Source organism: Myxocyprinus asiaticus, chromosome 33 (assembly GCF_019703515.2).
Source record: "Myxocyprinus asiaticus isolate MX2 ecotype Aquarium Trade chromosome 33, UBuf_Myxa_2, whole genome shotgun sequence".
NCBI lineage: Eukaryota > Metazoa > Chordata > Actinopteri > Cypriniformes > Catostomidae > Myxocyprinus > Myxocyprinus asiaticus.
Window position 1 is genome coordinate 22,195,539 of NC_059376.1, and position 19,954 is coordinate 22,215,492.

General features: G+C 39.0%; 1 pseudogene; it reads left to right on the forward strand.

The window, feature by feature from the left end:
* The window catches only part of LOC127424343 (aminopeptidase O-like), a 96,925-nt pseudogene extending 80,491 nt beyond the window's left edge, over positions 1–16,434 (forward strand).
* Positions 16,435–19,954: the final 3,520 nt, after the last annotated feature.

Sequence of the window (19,954 nt, forward strand, 5' to 3'; positions counted from 1 at the left end):
GACTTGTCCTCCTCCACCCAGATTTAGGTGAGTAACCACACCACCACGAGGACCTACTAAGTAGTGGGAATTGGGCATTCCAAATTGTGAGAAAAGGGGATAAAATAAAATAAAAATAAAAAAACTCACTATAATAATTAAAAGACTTTATAAACCACAGACTTTTTGTTGATAGAACCAGATTGTGTTTAGAGGTGCAGCTGGTTTAATTTACAACAAATCTGCAGATTTATGGTGTATAGTCTGTTTCCAGTCCACTTGGCAGCGAAGTGTCCACCAATTGAACCCTACAGAAACCGCCATTTGAAGGGCCTTTCAAAGCAGCTATTAATTAGCCCATCAGTTTGGAACGACCCTTCAACATGGCAACCACAATCAACACCCCCCCCCCCCCCCCAAGAATGTATCAAAAGGGTATCACAAAGCAGCTGCAGTGGTCATGCGTCGAACGCATTCATTCCTTAATAACACTACACATTTTGGATGTCTCTCTTAATTGACACACTCAGTTCAGATCATGCAGCGCTCTGCTAATCACCTAATCTGTAGAATTTAACGTGTTAGATAAAAGAGACATTCAAAATGTGTAGTGTTAGTGTTATTTTAGGAAAGGATTGAGAAACACTGCCCTAAAACAGTCAGAGCAGCTAAGCAACTGCATAGCAAGCAATGCCCTGGCAAGCACCCACAACACCCATCAGTGTGGCAGTTTTGCACAGGCAAGCACCCCTCATATGTTCTTTAGATTATGTAAAAATCTAGTTGGTCAGTTGAATTTGCTTAAGTTTAACATGTCTTTTTTAACATTAATTGCTTCAGTAAAAAAGAAAACAGCTGAATCCAATAATTTATTTATTATTTTTCATTTAAAGACAGTTTGTTCATATTTGGATAAATTACAATAGAACAGAAAAACTAAAGTGCATTAACTGTAGATTAACTATAGGGTCAATTTTAGGTCACTGTGCAGGTTTAGTTAATATGCCATCATTACAGCTCTCGTTCTATTTCACAATATCTTACTTGAGAACCCAGCATATGAGTTATTTAAGGTGTTTGAACAGTATTTGCGATGGATACTGGTGAAATTAGGCCTGCCAATCAGGAGAGAATAGCACCTCTCTCTCACTCCTTGGCGCATAATGTGTACTGTGTATGTTGTGCGAGTACAGGCAGAGTAAGGGCTAAGGGTTGTGGTATTCTGTTTCATGTGAGGACTTGTGCGCATGTGTGTGTGCGAGTACCATCTGTCAGAACGCATTGTATCACAGCTACTCTCAAAGCCCGGCCACAAAGTTCACACAGACGACCAGCCAGGAAAAGAGAAATTGATGAAAGGCACATCAGAAGTTTTCTGGATATGGTTTGTAATATATGTGTTCCTAGAGCCAGGTGAATACAGGAGAAAAAACACATAAATTACAATATGGACTACTCAGTGAGAGGCCAGATAACGAGACACTTTCCTATTGAAACACACTTTTTTGCCTGGCAGACAAGAGAAAGAACAAAATGAAGTCAATCTCAACATTTTCTGTTAGATGAAACAAAATGACTTATACACAGTTTTCTGCATTAATAATATGGCAAAAGACAACAACTAATTAATTGACCCCAAAGAATTGTCAAAGACTGTTCTGATAAGGTTGAGGACAGCAGGGAAAAAACGATTCTAAATGCAAATAATAAAATGCAACAAACCATGTAATTGTTTACCAATAATCAAACCAATATAAGCTGCACATTTCTGCATTTAAACCTTCAAAATATTGGCCCTATTCACTTCCATTGCTAGTGCCTCACTGTAACCTAAATTTTTGCTTTTTTTAAAGAAAAGGAGGGAAGAGTCAAATTTATGTAACTGATATTCACAAAAAAGACCTATCAAACTAATAGTCCATATATGCAGCAGGTCATACAAGGGCTGCTGTAACTACTCCAAGGTGGCATGACCCATGCCAAGATCAACAAGATTTAAGGGATTTGAAAGGGTGGCGCTCTTGTCATATTATGAAATATGTCGTCACTGATGATAAATGAGGTGATTTCATCTGGTTATGATGGTGCAATTGTAGTCATGCCATTTACTATCTACAATCAGGAAGCCCATATAAGGCTGCTCTGTTTTTTATATCAATCTCTGTGTGTGCGTAAAGCCACCATGTGTCTAACAAGACTTGACCTACTAATTGTAAATGGCACATACTAGTATATTAGCATGTGACCGTTAGAAAATGTGCTTGTGCATGCATGGTTACTAGTATTTTCGTAATTGAAATTACGTGTGTGTTTGTCGGCGTGCCCTCCCTTGTGCCCTGTACAGAACCAGCAGCTGCACAGGGGATCAGAGTTGAGCTGCATTCCTGGGGAGACCCCTGAGGCAGGACAGCTGCAGTGTGCCTGCCTGCGTCTCTCTCTCTCGCCCTCTCTCAAGAGATGCGGTAATTACACAGGACATTCCAAAATGTATTACTGCAAACATTCACACAGAAATGCTCTCACAGATGCCGTGTAATCAGTGATGCACATGGCTGTTGCGGGCACACATGGGTTACCGAATGGTGAATGGTGAGATACTGACCAAATATTTAAGGAATAGCTCAGTCACCAAAATATGAACATTTTTTAAAATTAAAATAATTAGCTCACCCTCATTACTCAGGGGTTACTCATGACTTTCAATCTACCATGTAATACAAAAAGATTTTTAGCAGAATGTTGATGCTGCTCTTTTTCATGCAAGGGAAATAAATGGGGACAGGTGTTGTTGAGCTCTAAAAATGACCACCATAAATGTAGACCATTAGACATAAAACACAGTTGTTTCTTCATATTAAAGGAATATTCTGGGCTCGGTACAATTAAGCTCAATTGACAGCATTTGTGGCATAATATTGATTACCACAAAAATGTATTTCGACTCATCCCTCTTTTTTTTTTTTTTTTTTTTATCACAAATTGAGGTTACAGTGAGGTGCTTACAATGAAAGTGAATGTGGACAATTTTTGGAGGGTTTAAAGGCAGAAATGTGAAGCTTATAATTTTATAAAAGCACTTTCATTAATTCTTCTGTTAAAACTCATGAATTATTTGAGCTGTACATTTGTTTAAATCTTCATTTACAGTCATTATAGGGTTTGATGACATTACATCGTCATGGCAACGAAGTTGTAAAATTGGCAATAACTTAACACAGAAAGGGTTAGTACGTGATTTTATCACACTAAAATCATGTTTACATGCATATTGTTTACGTCTTGTGGCTATACTTTTGAAAGAGTGAGTATTTTAACTTTCAAAAATTGGCACCCCTTCACTTCCATTGTAAGTGTCTCACTGTAATCCAGATTTTTGCTTTAAAAAAAAAAGAAAATGAGGGGCAAGACAATATTAATTTTTGTGAGAATCAGTATTATGCCACAAATGCTGTTGATTAAGCTTAACTTGTATTGACCCCAGAACATTCCTTTAAGTTGGGACAGGAGAAATTATTTGTACATCCAAAAATCTACAATTCACCTTTTAGCCATCAGAACATGAATTGAGCTCTTTTGTCTTTTATCATTCTCTCTCATTCCCTCATTCACCACATAGCTCTTACACAGTATCTGTCTTCTCATCAGTTTTAATGAGTCAGATACCTGTTGCTATGTGCATCTTAAGTTTATTGAATTCTCCAAGTGTCCTGAGGTTAGGTTAATGTAGGTCAGACTGTCTGACTAAACAAAATATCTTCCTGTTGTGGGAGTTGAGATCAGATATTCAGAGCAGTCACTGTTATCATAAGCTGTTACCACACCCCTGGCTAAAGAAATCATTCTGTTTGTGTCTTTACACAGATACACACCAGACCTGTTACTGCATGTGTGTATGCGGTGGATCTGCCCTCCTGCTAATTAGAGCTGTGTCTTCTCTAGTATGTGGCCTGCACTGCCGTCACTGTGGCTTCTTGGGTTCCGGCAGTTCTGGGACCCTGGTGGGAATGGGTTTCTTTCTTGCTGTGTGTGTTTGTGTGTTTTTTACAAGCCTAATCGGTCCATGCGGGCCCAAACTCTCCACTGATATATGAGATCTTCTGATATAGAAGTTAGCTGACTGAACAGTGGAAACGGCCCACAGCCTATGCCAACTTTTGGCCAAAAAACGGTTGATTAAAAACATGCATGACAGAATATCTGACACTGCAATTTTTTAACCTAAAAGTTAACAGTAATAATGAATTTTAAATATTATGAATTAAGCTAGGTGCTAACATACAAATGCAAACAACAGAACAGAATTGAATAGAATAGCAATTTGCATACTATTCATCCTACAGTAGTATGTGAGATCAAGGCCACATCTACACTTATATGTTTTTGATAAAATGTATGTTCCAAACGGCATCGTTTTCCAAAGTATACGGTACTAGAGCGCATTTTCAATTTCAGTTTTTGGCAAAAGAAATCTGCAAAATTAAAATGTAGCAAATTCAATGTTTTCAGCTGAAAAAATATCAGTGTGGACTTGGACTAAGATCAGTGTGTCCCAAAGCACAACATGTTGAAATACTGTAATATGCCAAAGTTGCCTGGACGGTATACTACATGTGGTGGATTTTAGAAGTAATTTTCATCCATGACTACTTTTTGTGTTAACCCTCCAACCCCTTCTGTTACAGAAATGGAATTTGCAATGTTTCTCTTTCATCTTTTTTTAGTTGTAAGTAATGGGAGGGAATGTGAGGCAAAAACTACCACAACAGTTTTTAAATAAATGAATCTAAAAATTTAGTCTTTTTAAAGTAATTAAGTAAAAAAATGTAATATTTTTTAGGACATGAATTTTGCAGGATGCTTATATGCAAGCGCAACAGTATGCAAATTGGCAGTCAGAATAGAATTGAGTAGAATAGAATAGGATACCAATTTGCTTACTATCAATCTTACATGCTATGTTAGATTAGAATTAGAGCATTTCACACCATAACACTCTATGCTGGCATACTGTAGTATGTCAAAGGTGCCCTGGTGGTATAAATGAAACTGACTGAACAGGGGAGATGAAAATCATACCTGAGCCAACTTTTGCATGAAAAGCATATGATTTAAAAAAAAGAAAAAAAAAGAAAAAGCGTGATATAATGTCTGACACGTTTGTGGGTTTGCGGGCAGGCGAGGACAGATGGGAGTTAATGATGTCAGCAAGAGAGAACTGCACAAACCCATTGCTTGTAAACACGCGATGACATTTGAAACCTGTTGCTTCGATATACGGTGATTTGTGACCGGAAGGCTCTTTGCAGTGCTGCTGTTTCCTGTTGTTTTCCTGAGTCACTTCACACCTCGTTTTAAAGCCAACATTCTCACACACTTTTATGCACACTCTCACAATCTGACTTCATTAATCATTAAACTGCCTGCCACCTTCAGGCCCCTCCAGCTCCCACCAATTCAATTAACCCCCACTGCGTGCAGGAGAGAGAAAGAAAGAGAGGTATTAAGAGAAGAAACAGAGAGATTTTAGTTACTGTCTTATCACTGTCATACTTTTTCCAACTATTCTGATACATAACACTTTGAATGACTTATTTGACAAAATTATCCATTGAATAACTTAAGAAAGGGCTAAATAATAGAGGGAGTGCATAAGGGGTGTGTGTGTGTGTGTGTGTGTGTGTGTGTGTGTGTGTGTGTGTGTGTGTGTGTAGTGACAGTGAGACAGAGACAGACAGACAGAGACAGACAGACAGAGAGAGAGAGAGAGAGAGAGAGAGAATGGGCAGGTTGAAATGCTTAAGGCAAATGTATATTTATACCAGCAGGCAGATAAAGGCCTTCTAGTTAGGAATGTGTAGTATTAATGGACTGTTGCTGAGCAATCGACTTACTTTACATGAGCACAGAGCAGGTGGGCTACAAAACCTCAAACCAACAGGAACATACATATTACCATCATATCGTCTGCTGTAGGTTCACATCAGACGGCCTCAGATATACAATAAATAAGAATAGAATAGTTAAAATAGTAATTTGCATACTGTCCATCCAATATAGTATGTGAGATATTAAATATGTTGAAATATTATACCAAATTAGAATAGCAATTTGCATACTATCCATCCTGCATAGTATGTGAGATGGTAAATATGTTGATATGGCATACCAGAATAGAATAGCAATTTGCATTCTTCCCATCCTACAGTATATAGTATGTGAGATGTTGAATGTGCTGAAATTGAATAGGATATCAATTTGCATTTTATCTATACTATAGTATGTGAAATGTTAAATATCCTGAAATAGTATACTAGAATAGCAATTTGCATACTATCCATCCTAAATAGGATGAGATTTTAAATGTCGAAATAGCATACTAGAATAGAATTGAATAGAATATATAGAGTAAAAATTGCACACTATTCATCCAATGTAGTATGTAAGATGTTGAATATGTTGAAGTAGCATACTAGAATATAATAGAATAGCAATTTGTGTACTATCCAATATAGTATGTGAGATGCTGAATATGTTGAAGTAGCATACTAGAATAGAAAAGCAATTTGCATACTATCTATCCTATAGTATGTGAGATGTAGAATATGCTGAAATAGTATAATTGAAAAGAATAGCAATTTGCATACTATCTATATCCTATAATATGTGAGATGCTAAATATGCTGAAATAGTATACTAAAATAGCAATTTGCAGACTATCCATCCTATATAGTATGTGATATGTTGAATATGTTTAAATAGTATACTAGAATTGAATAGAATAGCAATTTGTAGACTATCCATCCTATATAGTATGTGATATGTTGAATATATTAAAATAGTAAAATAGAATGGAATAGCAATTTGCATACAGTCCAGTTTATTGCGGTCATACAACTAAAATAAACATGTAAATAAATAATATAAATCATAATAATAAATAAATAAATAATCATAAGTTTATACAACTGACCGAAAAGGTGTAGGCTGAAGTCTTAGCTTATTACACCTACCCTTTTTACATTTATTATTTTGTGCAGATCCCTTTAGATTTATGCACTGAAAATATGTATTTTTATATACACAAAAGTCCCGAAACAAAAATTAATATACACACTAGTGTTCATACCTTGGTTTTATATTTGTTAATCATCTTAATTTTAAATATATATTTTTTTAAATCTGTTTAGTTCTTGACACATTTTCATTTCTTTTTCAAAACTATTTTACATATTTACTCTAACTGATATAAATGTTTTTTTTGTTTGTTTTTTTTTTTTTTTGCATTCGTTCTAATCTTTGTTTTTGTAAACATCCTCTTAGTTCATACTGACTCACTCTAATTTGAAACAAAGTCTGGACACAGTCTGGAAGCATCTTATTTTTTACTTATACATTATTTGTGCAGTTTTGAACTCCGTCAAATCTCAAATTTGAGAGCATATGAGTTTATAAATAAATTGTTTGTTGGTTCATAATAGTTAGCTCTATTTATAATACGTATTGCTCTTTTCTGTAATATAAAAATTGGATTTGTGATTGTTTTGCATGTATGTCCTCAAACCTCCACACAATAGGTAATGTATGGAACTATTAAGGAACAGTAGGCAGATAAAGGATCAACCATTTTATCATTGAATATGTCAAGACAGGATCCTGGAGTCCTATATACACAACGTATCATTATTATATTCTTAGATTTCTCCACATTTATTTCTTCAGTAACACATTCCATGATATTTTCTATTGCTTTTGACATTCTACTTTTTTGCAGTTAAGTTCATTATTCAAAAACAGGGCAACTCCTCCTCCCTTTTTGTTTGATCTATTGATTGTACATAGCTCATAGCCCTCAAGTTCCACATCAGCTCCCTTCTCTTTACTGAGCCAAGTTTCTGATATAGCAATTAAATTAAACATAGTGAATTGTCTTAAATAGTCCTTAATTTTTGTAAAACTGCTATAAAGACTTCTACTATTGAAGTGTATTATTTACAATGTACCATCCATAATTACATTATTTTTTAATTGTTCATCTTTATAATACTCACATTTGCAGTTGTTGTTATTGTAGAAGTGATTCTCAGGATCAAGTGTTCAGCTCTTCGTAGTTCTCATGTCCAGGCAATTTGTTATCCACACAGTCTGATGAACCTATTTCTCCAAATTCATCATCTTCCATATCTTTGAAAGGAAAGGAATAGCCCTTGTCCGATCTCTTCTTAGCTGTCATTGTCTATTCAGATATTCCCCCACAAACATTAGTTTTGTCTTGGCCATTTATTTCACGCACACTTTGTTTCAATATCTGCTGTGTTATGTTCATCAGTGTCACTATCTATTGATGATTTCTGTTCCACGGGACAGAGCAAAATTGTATGTTATCATCTGTATGGATCTAGGTCTTTTAGCTCTCTCACCACGACCACTTTTGCAGTTTCGGGAGATCCATTCAGCCGAGTCATGCTTTTGCAATTTCTTGTCCAAGCGCCTTGTATTTTGCTTTGCTTCCGTAGAATGCGTGCCTGCCTGGCAATGTCAGCGTTCTTTTTGGTGAGATGTTCATTCAGATACACTCCCGTCCCTGTCAGCATCTTAATAGTCTTAATAGCTCAAACTTGCTCTTTCAGTTCACAAAACGAACAATGATTGCCAGCTTTATTCTGCTGTCCTTTTGGGGAAGTGTATGACAAGCCGCAATTTTGTTGCTTTCAATGGTCATATTTTGCCTCCAACACTGTTCCAGTGTTTGTAACTCATATGCTGGGACATCCTCACCTTTGTTTGTGACTGACGCCACCCTGGTATATGTTTGATGCTTGATCTCCAGTCCGGTTATAATCAAGTCTTCCATTTGTGTATATTGTTCCATGTCATCAATTATTTTCTCCAAGTCTTCAATCTTCTTATCCTTTTCCTTGATAAGCGTTTTAAGGAGTTTCACCTCATCCATTCCATAAGTTTGGTCTGTTGTTTGGCGACTTATCTCCTCTGCCATAAAGTTCAAGGATTTCTTGATTCCCTCCATTTCTTCTTGTTGTTTCATCTTTGGTGGCATTTGTTTCTTGTTTCGATACTCTTGAAAGTTGTATTTTCATTTGTTTCTCAGAAATTTCTCAGAAAGAGTGAGGGTTTCTTTCTAGAACCGCCATCTTACCTGTGGGGCGTCAGTCATAGCAGTTCATTGGTTGTTCTATCCATACTATATAGTGTATGAGATGTAAAATATTGTATATTGAAATATTATGCCAAAAGTGTCCTATTTGTGGCAGATATTTGAAGTATATGGCTAATAACCCCTTAAGCTACAGAAAAGAGGGAGTTTGTGGTGGTTCTCTTTCAATTTGTTTTTGTAGAAACATGGCAAGGAATGTGAGGCAAAAAGTTAAAAATGTAAAACTGTAAAAATTAGTCAAATCTAAAAGGTAAGTAAAACGAGTCAAATCTGTATTCAAATTGGATTCAGACCAGAATAGAATACTATTGTAATGCTTAAAAGACTTAGCAGTGCAAAACTTGCCTGATCACTTAGAAAAGTAAATAGCAAACCTCTCCTTAACAAGCTGCAAGATTTGAGGTATCATTCATGTCTGTAGTACATAATGGTGTGAGATACAAAGTTTAATACTTAGGCTTGGGAGCTTTTTCAAATCCCTTACCGTAATCATGAGCAGTAGTAATAGTTATACTTGCCTTAGCAAGCATCACTAATTATACAGTAGATTATACATTATACTATAGAAAAGCTGTGATTTATTTAAACGGAATCTGATAAAAACAAGACAGTAAGACAAAAGAGTAATGAGATCTTAAAGTTGTAGATTTGTGTGAGGTCTGGTTGTGGGCAGAGCTCAGCGCTGGATGAAGAGGGTGTTGTGAGGGAGTGTGAGGGAGCATTTGAATGACAGCAGAGAACAAGAACAGGGATAAGAACAAGAGGGAGAGATGGCCAGTATGTGATCTCCCCGCTCTGCTCCACTAACACAGCCTCCATTTATACGTGAGAGAGACGGAGAACATCTCAAATTAACAGAGCACACACCTCCACTGACACATGCTTGCCTCAACATAAAAAATACATTGATAACAAAACCACAGAGTCATGCAGTTTCCCAATTTCCCCATGTGTGTATGATTCCTGCAGGTCAATGTTATTATAGAGATGTTTGGCTGCTTTGATCTCTGGGCTTTTGTTTAATCACTTTCTATCTGTCTCTTTCTCATTAGGTGAAGCATCGCTAGTGTGAACTGGTGGTCAAGCATAAACACACAGCTGCATACCAAGGCGTTGAGCTCTTTCTGATCCATGACCAGGTACATCAGTTGTTTTCTTTCACATAAACACACTTTTTAATTAAACAATATCACATGAGCAAAAGTGCTACTGAATAGCAGTGTGTCAGTGATTCGGCCTTAGGCATGAGGCCGCAGGTAATCAAAAATTTGCTGATATTCAGTACGACATGTTTGTTTATGTGATATTGCTTTTTTTTTTTTTTTACAACATACATTTTTCTATCACAAATTAATTTTTAGACACATTATGGACAGTTATTCGGTCTATACTTTTGCTCCGCTAATTAAATGGTTCTAAACGAAGCCAAAGCAGGATTTGCAAACAAAGCTGACTAGCAGGGTGTTACAAACAGTGAAGCATGCCAGTGCTGTTATACTATATATCAGCACTCTTGGAATGTGGCTTGTCCAATTAGATTAGAGTATCAACACGTATTATTTCATTTGTGAAATTTGAAAAAAATTGTGTATGTGTCTGTGTATGACAGGCCATGGATGTGTATTTGTATGGTGAGCTGATGGTCCATGAAGATGCTCGGCAGCAAGCTTTAGCACGTCATTGCCTGTCCATCATTAAAAACGACATGGACCAATCAGCATGCAGCATTGTGGAGGAAATTATCCTCTGAAATCAGACATGTCAGGTAAGGTTCACCATGAGTATCATCACTCTCCATATTGCTTCAGTTACTTCATTTGTTAAATTACCTTAATATATTTTGAAGTCCAATATAAATCAACACAGTATGAAAATGCCAGTAGTTCAAGGATGCAAAAGATTTTTGGTAATCAAGGGATGTTCCAAAATCAGCTTATGCTCTCTCAGTATGCACAGTCAACAGTTGTGTCCCATGAGAGTGATGGTGTGTCCCATTTCTTGGTTATTTTTGGAAACTTTTGACCTGTTTGTATTATGATGATTATTGAAAATGCTCCTCAAACAATTCTGAAGCACCAGAAAAGAAATGAGTCAGCAAATTTTTTTTTTTCCAGACAGGGCTTAAGAAGAGAGATGTGTCCATATGTCCAGCTGCTCACTTTTAGGTAGTTGACATACTTTTGGGAAGTTGACATGTCTTGCGGTTTGACATGCTAGACTCCATCTAAAACTATTTTAATAAGCATTTTGCCCTTTTTACATATGCTTGCAGTTTTATGAGCCTATATTAATTGAGAGACTATATTAACATTTTTAAAAATGTATTTATTGTACTGCAGAACAATAAAAAAAAAAAAAAATTGTTAAGGCAAAAAGGTAGTGAAAAAGAAATTGTGACCCTATACATTCATATACATTTTCATTGTAGTTTTTTTTTTTTTTTTTTTTTTTTTTTTAGAGGACAGTAAGCAGACAGAAGCCGGATATGAACCTGGGTTTCCGTGTGCCAACAGCTCTCTTGTACTGTATAAGTCATGAGCAAGTGCATTCTTCATAGTTCAGTTATACATTCATATAAATGTTAACCTAACTTCTTGATGTTTATAAATGGCTGGTGGACATGTTATGCGACAACAATCCTTTTATATTTTACTTGATGAATTTCTTGCATCCACACCAGCATATCATCCACAAGGGAGGAATTCCCTGGGTCCGCATAAACGCTCGTAATTTGTTGCTTCCTTAAAAGCTGTAGAGGACAGATAAATGTTGGTAGAGATGAGCGGAAGAAAGGTTAATTGTCTCCCTTTGAAGCCACCTATCTCACCATGTATTCATGTGAAGATATTATCCTGTTTAACAGAGCAGCACGTTACACAGACCGTAGTCAGAAGGGCTGCTAAATACTTGTCAGCCTCTGGGAAAGACGACTTATGGGTGCTGTTTGGCAGTGAGATAAATCCATTAGCTGTCTCCCTCTAATGTTTTTTTGGTGAGTCTGTGTTGCTTTTAATCCACCGACAAGACAGTTTTATTTGTTTGGGGACTTGGTGGAGACTGGTGGCTTATGTCACTTGACTCAGATGAATCACGCCGGGCGAAATTATCATCCTGCGATTTGTGCCGTGCTAATGCAGAATTTTCATTCTCAGAGAGCCTGTTTGCCTTTAGAGGTCAGCGTCTAGACATTGTCAATAATTCTTCAGTACACACTGGGCGTCTGCCTCACTTGGACGTGCCCTGAAATGTGAGAGGTAAATTCTGATGATAGCAGATTACACCTATTGTCCTGAAGTATGCCAAGCAGTAGGTCACGAAAAGCTATTAAACAAGAATAATGGGCGTTATGCTTTTCAGGCAGTGGCTGTTTTTCTTTTTTAGCTGTGTTGGAAAGCTAATGGAAAAAAATCAAGAATCCAGACAGATGTTTTTGGAGTGAGCAGGACTCAACAATGATGGTCCTCAGGCCCTTAGCTAGAGTAAGAAAACGGTACTGTCAACTGCCCCATTGGGCAAATGCCATGTTGTACATCTTAGGTTTGATCTTGAAGTAAAAAAGTAAAAGCGACCAAAACCTTGAGTCTGTTCTGATGTTGTAATTTTATAAAAGCGAGTAAAAACTTTACTCCATTCTGTTGCCGTCATTTTATGAAAGCAAGTAAAACTTGAGTCCGCTCTGTTGCTGTCGTCTTTAAAACTGAGTGAAAACAGGAGGCTGTTGCCAGTGTTTCATAAAATCGAGTGAAAACATGAGTCTGTTCTGTTGCTATCATTTTAAAAAAGCGAATAAAAACTTGAGTCTGTTCTTTTGACATCGCTTTATAAAAGTTGGTGAAAACTTGAATCCGTTCTTTTGCTTTTATTTTATAAATGCAAGGACAAATTGAATATGTTCTGTTGCTGTCATTTATAAAAGTAAGTAAATACTTGAGTGTGTTCTGTTGCCGTCATATTATAAAATTAAATAAAAATCTTGAGTCTGTTCTGCTGCAGTCGTTTTAACAAAGTGAGTTAAAACTTGAGCCTGTTCTGTCGCACCGTTTAAAATAAGCAAGTAAAAACTTGAGTCTGTTCTGTTGCTGTCATTTTACAAAAGCATATAAAAACTTGAGTCCGTTCTGTTGCTGTTGTTTAATAAAAGCATGTAAAATCTCAAGTCCGTTCCGTTGCCTTCATTTAATAAAAGCAAGTAAAAACCCCAGTCCATGCATTACAGTTATTTTACCACAGCCTCTTGTGACTTATTGCTAATAAAATATCAAAATAAATAAATAAAAAAAAATAAAAAAAACATTTGTAATGAAAACCTTACTCTTAATTAAAAATATTTCTGACAGACATAAAAATACAATGCTAAAAATAAAAATGTATAATTTTTTGTGATGGGACCAGTGAAAATATTGGCAGGGCAAGTACAAATCTGAACTATTGGCTCAACCAGGCCAGCTGACAAATCCTCATTGTTGAGCCTTGGGTAAATTTTCAAACTCAGAATGTTCCCCTGAAATAATCCTTATACTTAGATGTTAAAACGCAGCCATAGTTCATGCCTTTCGGTTATACTCTGTCTACCGGTTACAATCAGTGCAGTTCAGAAACAGTAAAAATACCCCACAAAGAACTGTAAGAGAACTTCTGAGAAATGTGTCAGGCATGAAATTTGAACGTCTCCTCATAAGAGCAAAGGGAGGGTTGGAGCTGGTTGAGTTTGGAGGCCTGTGAAATACGTCTTGGTGGGGATAATGAGGGACATCCCCAGACCAGCCAAGTGTGCTCAATCGCAGGAGACCAACAGGATCAACAGGTTTTGCCTTTCATGTTGCTGGCTGTGTGGGTTCCTGGCGTGCTGATTTGTGACTAAAGATAAAAATCACATTGCCAGGGATTACCACACAACTGCGGCTCGGACGGCTACTATGGCAACCAGAGGCACCATCCTAATGCAGCTCCAGAAAATTAAAATAAAAAGACGTGGCTTTTCTCCGGGGCCTCCAGAAGGATGTCAAGGAAATGCAGAGGAGGAACACTTCCCTGCTGATGTACGGCGTGGGTGAAAGAGCATGCACACTCACTCATGCTCATGAAATGTTAAGGAGAGACTCTCAAAGCAGGTGCAGAGCTTAGCTGATTGGTGAACAGTGATTGAACTCTTTGTTCACAGTGGCTAAGTTCTGAACCTGATGAGAGGATGACAGGTGGAAAGAGAGTCCTCATGGGATGGTGGAAGTGCTTTTTTTCTCATTCCTACAACTTGCTGCAGATACAAAGTGCTAAAAGTGTAATAACACTTTTGACATGAAAGAGGTTACAAAAATGGAAGAGAGCATTAAAGGTTCACACAACAGCAGAATGTTTTAATCCTGTTTTAGAGTGCCAAACAAGGTTGTTCACAAACAGTGAATACTGACTTTGTGAATGAAGCCAAAGAAAGAGAAAGTCAGTGGGGGTGTAATAAAAAAGATTTGTAGGCAAAATACAACAGGGCTTCCTTCTCACTTGTTTTCATACCATTATTTTCTGTCCCAAGGGCACATTTTCCAATTACTTCATCAAAACATTCTCCTACATATGGTTCTATCAAATCCCTCCAATCAGACTGAGCATTCATACATCACTGTGCAAACATTCTTTGTGGGGTAAAATGTCTTAGCAGTGCTGTATGATGCAGTTGCCTTCACAATGGACTGATTGTGAGATTCCTTTTGTGAAAAGCAAAACATACTGTTGCCGAGAGTGCTTGGGTTGGCGTGACAGATTAAGAGCAATTTTGAGATGGTGGAGATGACTGTAATGAAGGCTGAAAAGAAACAGACTGCGCTAATGGAGCCCACAGTGAGATGAGGAGCCCAGGAGTCATAATCCTCCTCCTCCACGTCATGTAGTGCCACTAATTACCTGAACTCAATGAATTTTTTTTTATTTAGTTTTTTAATTTTTACTATAGGTCCAAAAACATACAGCTCAAAGGACAATGCCCACATTTCCGAAAGTAGCATGTACATACTTTATTAATGGTCTGCTGGGCAACAATGTCCACATGAAAACAAGAAAAATTCTTGGAAATGTGGACAGGAGGAGGAACAAAGCAAGACCCGGCCGCACAGACCAAAACATCTGCATCTCTCTACTGTAAAAACAGTCCCACTTTTAGCTTCCATGGGTAAAATATGAAAGACAGCAATAGAGACAGGAAGCTGTGTGCTTAAAAGGACCTCTGCAGATTGAGTTAGCGGACGGCCAGCGGCCGTTTCTGCCAGCATGCATTCTTCTAAGTCATGTCAGATGTACAAGTTAAATATGAATCTGCGGAGAAGCTGGCCATAAATGACTATATTTAGAAGCTGTTTAAAGATGCATTACCATCCAAGACTAGTAAAAATGGAATTAGTTGCATGGGCTGTATTTAAAATGTCATTAGGATATATTTTGTGGGAAATTAAGTGCTAAGCACCTTCAGTGAAGCATATTATACCATCTCTGATCCTTCCATCAAGTCCACCATGCCAAATACGAGTCACATGCAAGTATGTGTGAGAAACGGATAGATGGACCTGGCCTCCCGTGCCTACTGAGCTGATTACAGTACTGTAGAAACACTGGCTCAGTTCAGCAGGAACAGGAGTCTGGTCCACAAACCCCCCTACAAACATCAAGACCAAAATAAAACCTCCCTTTAGTTCCTGCTTGAAACCTTTGCCATTGTGTTTCATTTATTTGTAAGAGTACAAATGAAGATTATCTACATTTGAGATTACTCCTGTTTGCATATATCTCTCTGTAAAGGCATACCTCAAATGCCTGTCCGAATAAAAACAAGGGGTCCGGACAGAACAAAATAGAAGGTCTGCACTAATATTCCCATCGCTATATAATGATTTAGTAACTTTACTGCATATAAAAAGTATTAGGATACAGTATTTTTGGTGCATGACAAACAGAACTATATCACAGCCATGAATCACAGGTTTCATTTTGTAGTGATTCTAGTCCTTTTCTGTTGCAGGATTCGGATTTGTCTGGTCTCTAGTCACAGGTTCAACTCAGGGAAGTCAACCCATCAGATGTTTCAGGATTCTACTTTCTTTTTTTTTTTTGTCCATCACTGATGCCCAAAGGGAATACTTAACGGAATATGCACAAAATACAGCACCACAATCAGAGACCATGTCAGAAAACTCTGTTGTTTTCCACCTATAAGCCATGTTACCAAAGCTGGGAGCAACACCTTCACATTTTTATGTTGACAAAAATAATAAATACATATTGTACACAAATATATACGAGCCAAGTGTTGGAGAACCTGAATTAGACCTGACGTACAATTTGTTTACTGTGCATATCAAAAAAGGAAACTTCAGCATTCTCTGAACCCTGTCACCCTGTCCTCAACTCTTCAATTCATGTGTTCAGTCCCAGAGCCCTGATCAGATATAAAGAAACATTTTGTGGTAGAAATATGTGCTGATGACGGATGTTTGCAGGCTAAACATGTAACCTTATCCTCACTGTTGGTGTTTTTACACCATCACACACATTCAGAAACAATGTGGGACATTTATGTCTAATTTCACACATTTTAGACAATGAGTTTGTTAAAAAATATGGTACCATACAATCTATTGATCATTAATAAAATATAATTAATAAGTATTAACAATTAAATATAATGAAAATATAATTAATAAAAGCAATTTATGATATGTTGTACACACATAGGGGTTCTTTCGTAGTTAAAGGGATAGTTCACCCAAAAATTGTAATTGTTATTTTTTTCACCCTCATGTAGTTCCATATTTTAGCCAAACATTCTGCCTAAAATCTTTCAATAGATGTTTGGATCAACATGAGTGTGAGTAAATGATGATTTAACTTTCATTTTTGGGTGAACTATCCTTTTAAGGTGCAGAGGCAACTTAGTTTATGGTAAAATTTGACATCATTCAGCTATTTTAAATAGTCAGCATTTAAGGGCATTGCAAATGAAAGAAAATATTGATATGAGTCTTCTAGTAAGGCAATAAATTCAGTATGACCCAGTTCTGAGGGATGATCTCATGCTTGAGAAAGAGTGGGATAGCGAAAAGGCAAGGAGGAAATTGTCATACTGGTAGACTGACCCACTGAGAAACACTACCGATGATAGAGTCTACAAAGTATAGTACATAGACACTAAACTATTCACGAGGCCCCACTTTGGGAGCCAGTGAGTACTCACACACACAGATGTGAGCATTCATGTGGTAAGAAAGACTCAGGCATGCTGTCTTGTCAGTGTGTGGGAGGACAGTGAGTGCACACAAATGGCGTGTTAGCTAGACGGAGCTTTGCAGTAAAACAACAAAGACACCGAGTCCAAACACTCACAAAATACACCTGCAAATCTGACAGGAGTCACAACCCTGAAAATGTACAGTCTCCAATTCACTTTTGATGTCATCCAAACACACAGTTATATACACCGATCAGCCACGACATTAAAACCACCTGCCTAATATTGTGTAGGTCCCGCTCGTGCCGCCAAAACAGCGCCAACCTGCATCTCAGAATAGCATTCTGTGATGATAGTCTTCTCACCACAATTGTACAGAGCGGTTATCTGAGTTACCGTAGACTTTGTCAGTTCGAACCAGTGTGGCCATTCTCTGTTGACCTCTCTCATCAACAAGGCTGTAAGGGGGTTCAGTGGAAAGGAGGAGGCGAGAACCGGCTTGACAACTTAAATAATAATTTATTAACCAAAAACACAACCAAAAACACACAACTAAAAACACAGCACAGCTGTCTGTAATTCTCTCTCTCTCGAACTGTCGTCCCCGGCCGCCTTTATCCCTCGCGCGCCCCATCAGGCTGATTGGGGACCGGGTGTGTCTCATTCCAGCCCAGCCCCTCCCTCCTCGGCTCTACACTCCTCCCGGCGTTGCCTCAGGCCGGGGAGCCCCCGGCATGACGTACATCCCCCCCCCCACCCTTCCTCTCCGGGGGGGGCGTGCCTTAAGCCCCGACTGCCGGCGGGTCCTCCCCGCCTTCCTCGAACTGGGAGGAGACAGGAGGGGAAAAACAACACAAAATGGCAAGGGAAAGGCCAACACGGAGTGACAGAGAGAGAGAGAGGAGAGAGAGAAAAAGAAACTCACCAGTTCTCTGATGCGCCGTCGCGTGGTCCTCGATCACTACTCCACCCTCTCAGGCGGACTGCAGCCGCTCCTCCCCGGGCGGACCGGAGTCAGACCTCCGACCCCCAGCGGACAGAACGCCCCTCCGCATTCCCGGCGTCCCGTGGGGACTCTCCTCCGCCCCTGGCAGCGGCCCTACCACTCCAGGCGGTCGGGGAGTCGCTTCCCTCCTCCCCCCGCGGACGGCGGTCCTCTCTCGACCCCTCCGCGTTCCCGGGGGACGGCAGGGCACTCCTCCGCCCCCGGCAGCGGCTCCCTCGCTCCAGGCGGTCGGGAAGTCCCGTCCCCACTCGCCTCGCGGACGGCGGCCATTCCCCGCGTCCGGGTGGTCGGGCTACTCCGTCCCCCGTCGGACGGCAGTGGCGCTCCCCTGGGTGGACGGCAGTGTCGAGGACCCTGCGATGGGAATCCCTCCTCCTTCCCGGGTTTCGGCACCAGTGTAAGGGGGTTCAGTGGAAAGGAGGAGGCGAGAACCGGCTTGACAACTTAAATAATAATTTATTAACCAAAAACACAACTAAAAACACAGCACAGCTGTCTGTAATTCTCTCTCTCTCGAACTGTCATCCCCGGCCGCCTTTATCCCTCGCGCGCCCCATCAGGCTGATTGGGGACCGGGTGTGTCTCATTCCAGCCCAGCCCCGCCCTCCTCGGCTCTACAAAGGCATTTCCATCCACAGAACTGCTGCTCACTGTTTTTTTGTTTTTGGCACCATTCGGAGTAAATTCTAGAGACTGTTGTGTGTGAAAATCCCAGGAGATCAGCAGTTACAGAAATAATCACACCAGCACATCTGGCACCAACAATCATCCATGCGATTATCTAACCAGCCAATCGTGTGGCAGCAGTGCAGTGCATAAAATCATGCAGATATGGGTCAGGAGCTTCAGATAATGTTCACATCAACCATCAGAATGGAGACATTTTTTTATCTCAGTGATTTGGACCATGGCATGATTGTTGGTGCTAGACGGGCTGGTGTGATTATTTCTGTAACTGCTGATCTCCTGGGATTTTCATGCACAACAGTCTCTAGAATTTATTCCGAATGGTGCCAAAAACAAAAAAAACATCCAGTGAGTGGCAGTTCTGTGGACGGAAATGCCTTGTCGATGAGAGAGGTCAACAGAGAATGGCCAGACTGGTTCGAACTGACAAAGTCTGTATATATATATATATATATATATATATATATATATATATATATATATATATATATATATTCCTTTTATTTGGCTCACTACATTATTGCTCAGACAAGTTCGGGCCCCTTTCGTGTTTAAAGAGAACACCCACAGCTTTTGAAATAAAATTGGCAGCTGGGCTTCTCTTATAAATGCCATTTTGTCCCACCCAGCATTTGAGTACGTAACTGAGCCACGCTAAGTTTCCTTGTCCTAATAAATAGTTTTGCCGGAGCACCCAGAACTAAGTTTTTATGTGAGGCTCTCAGCACAGGCTTTGAGGAGGGTGTCCTGAAGAGTCCTCAGCCTGGAATGAACCCTGCTGTCCAGCGAGGAAGCTCTGTTTAGTCTGCAGTCTGTTGAGGCAAGCATCCACAGAGCGCTGCCCTTTACATAGACATCCATCAGCACCTGCCAACATCACAGAACCAGTCCTCACTTTGTG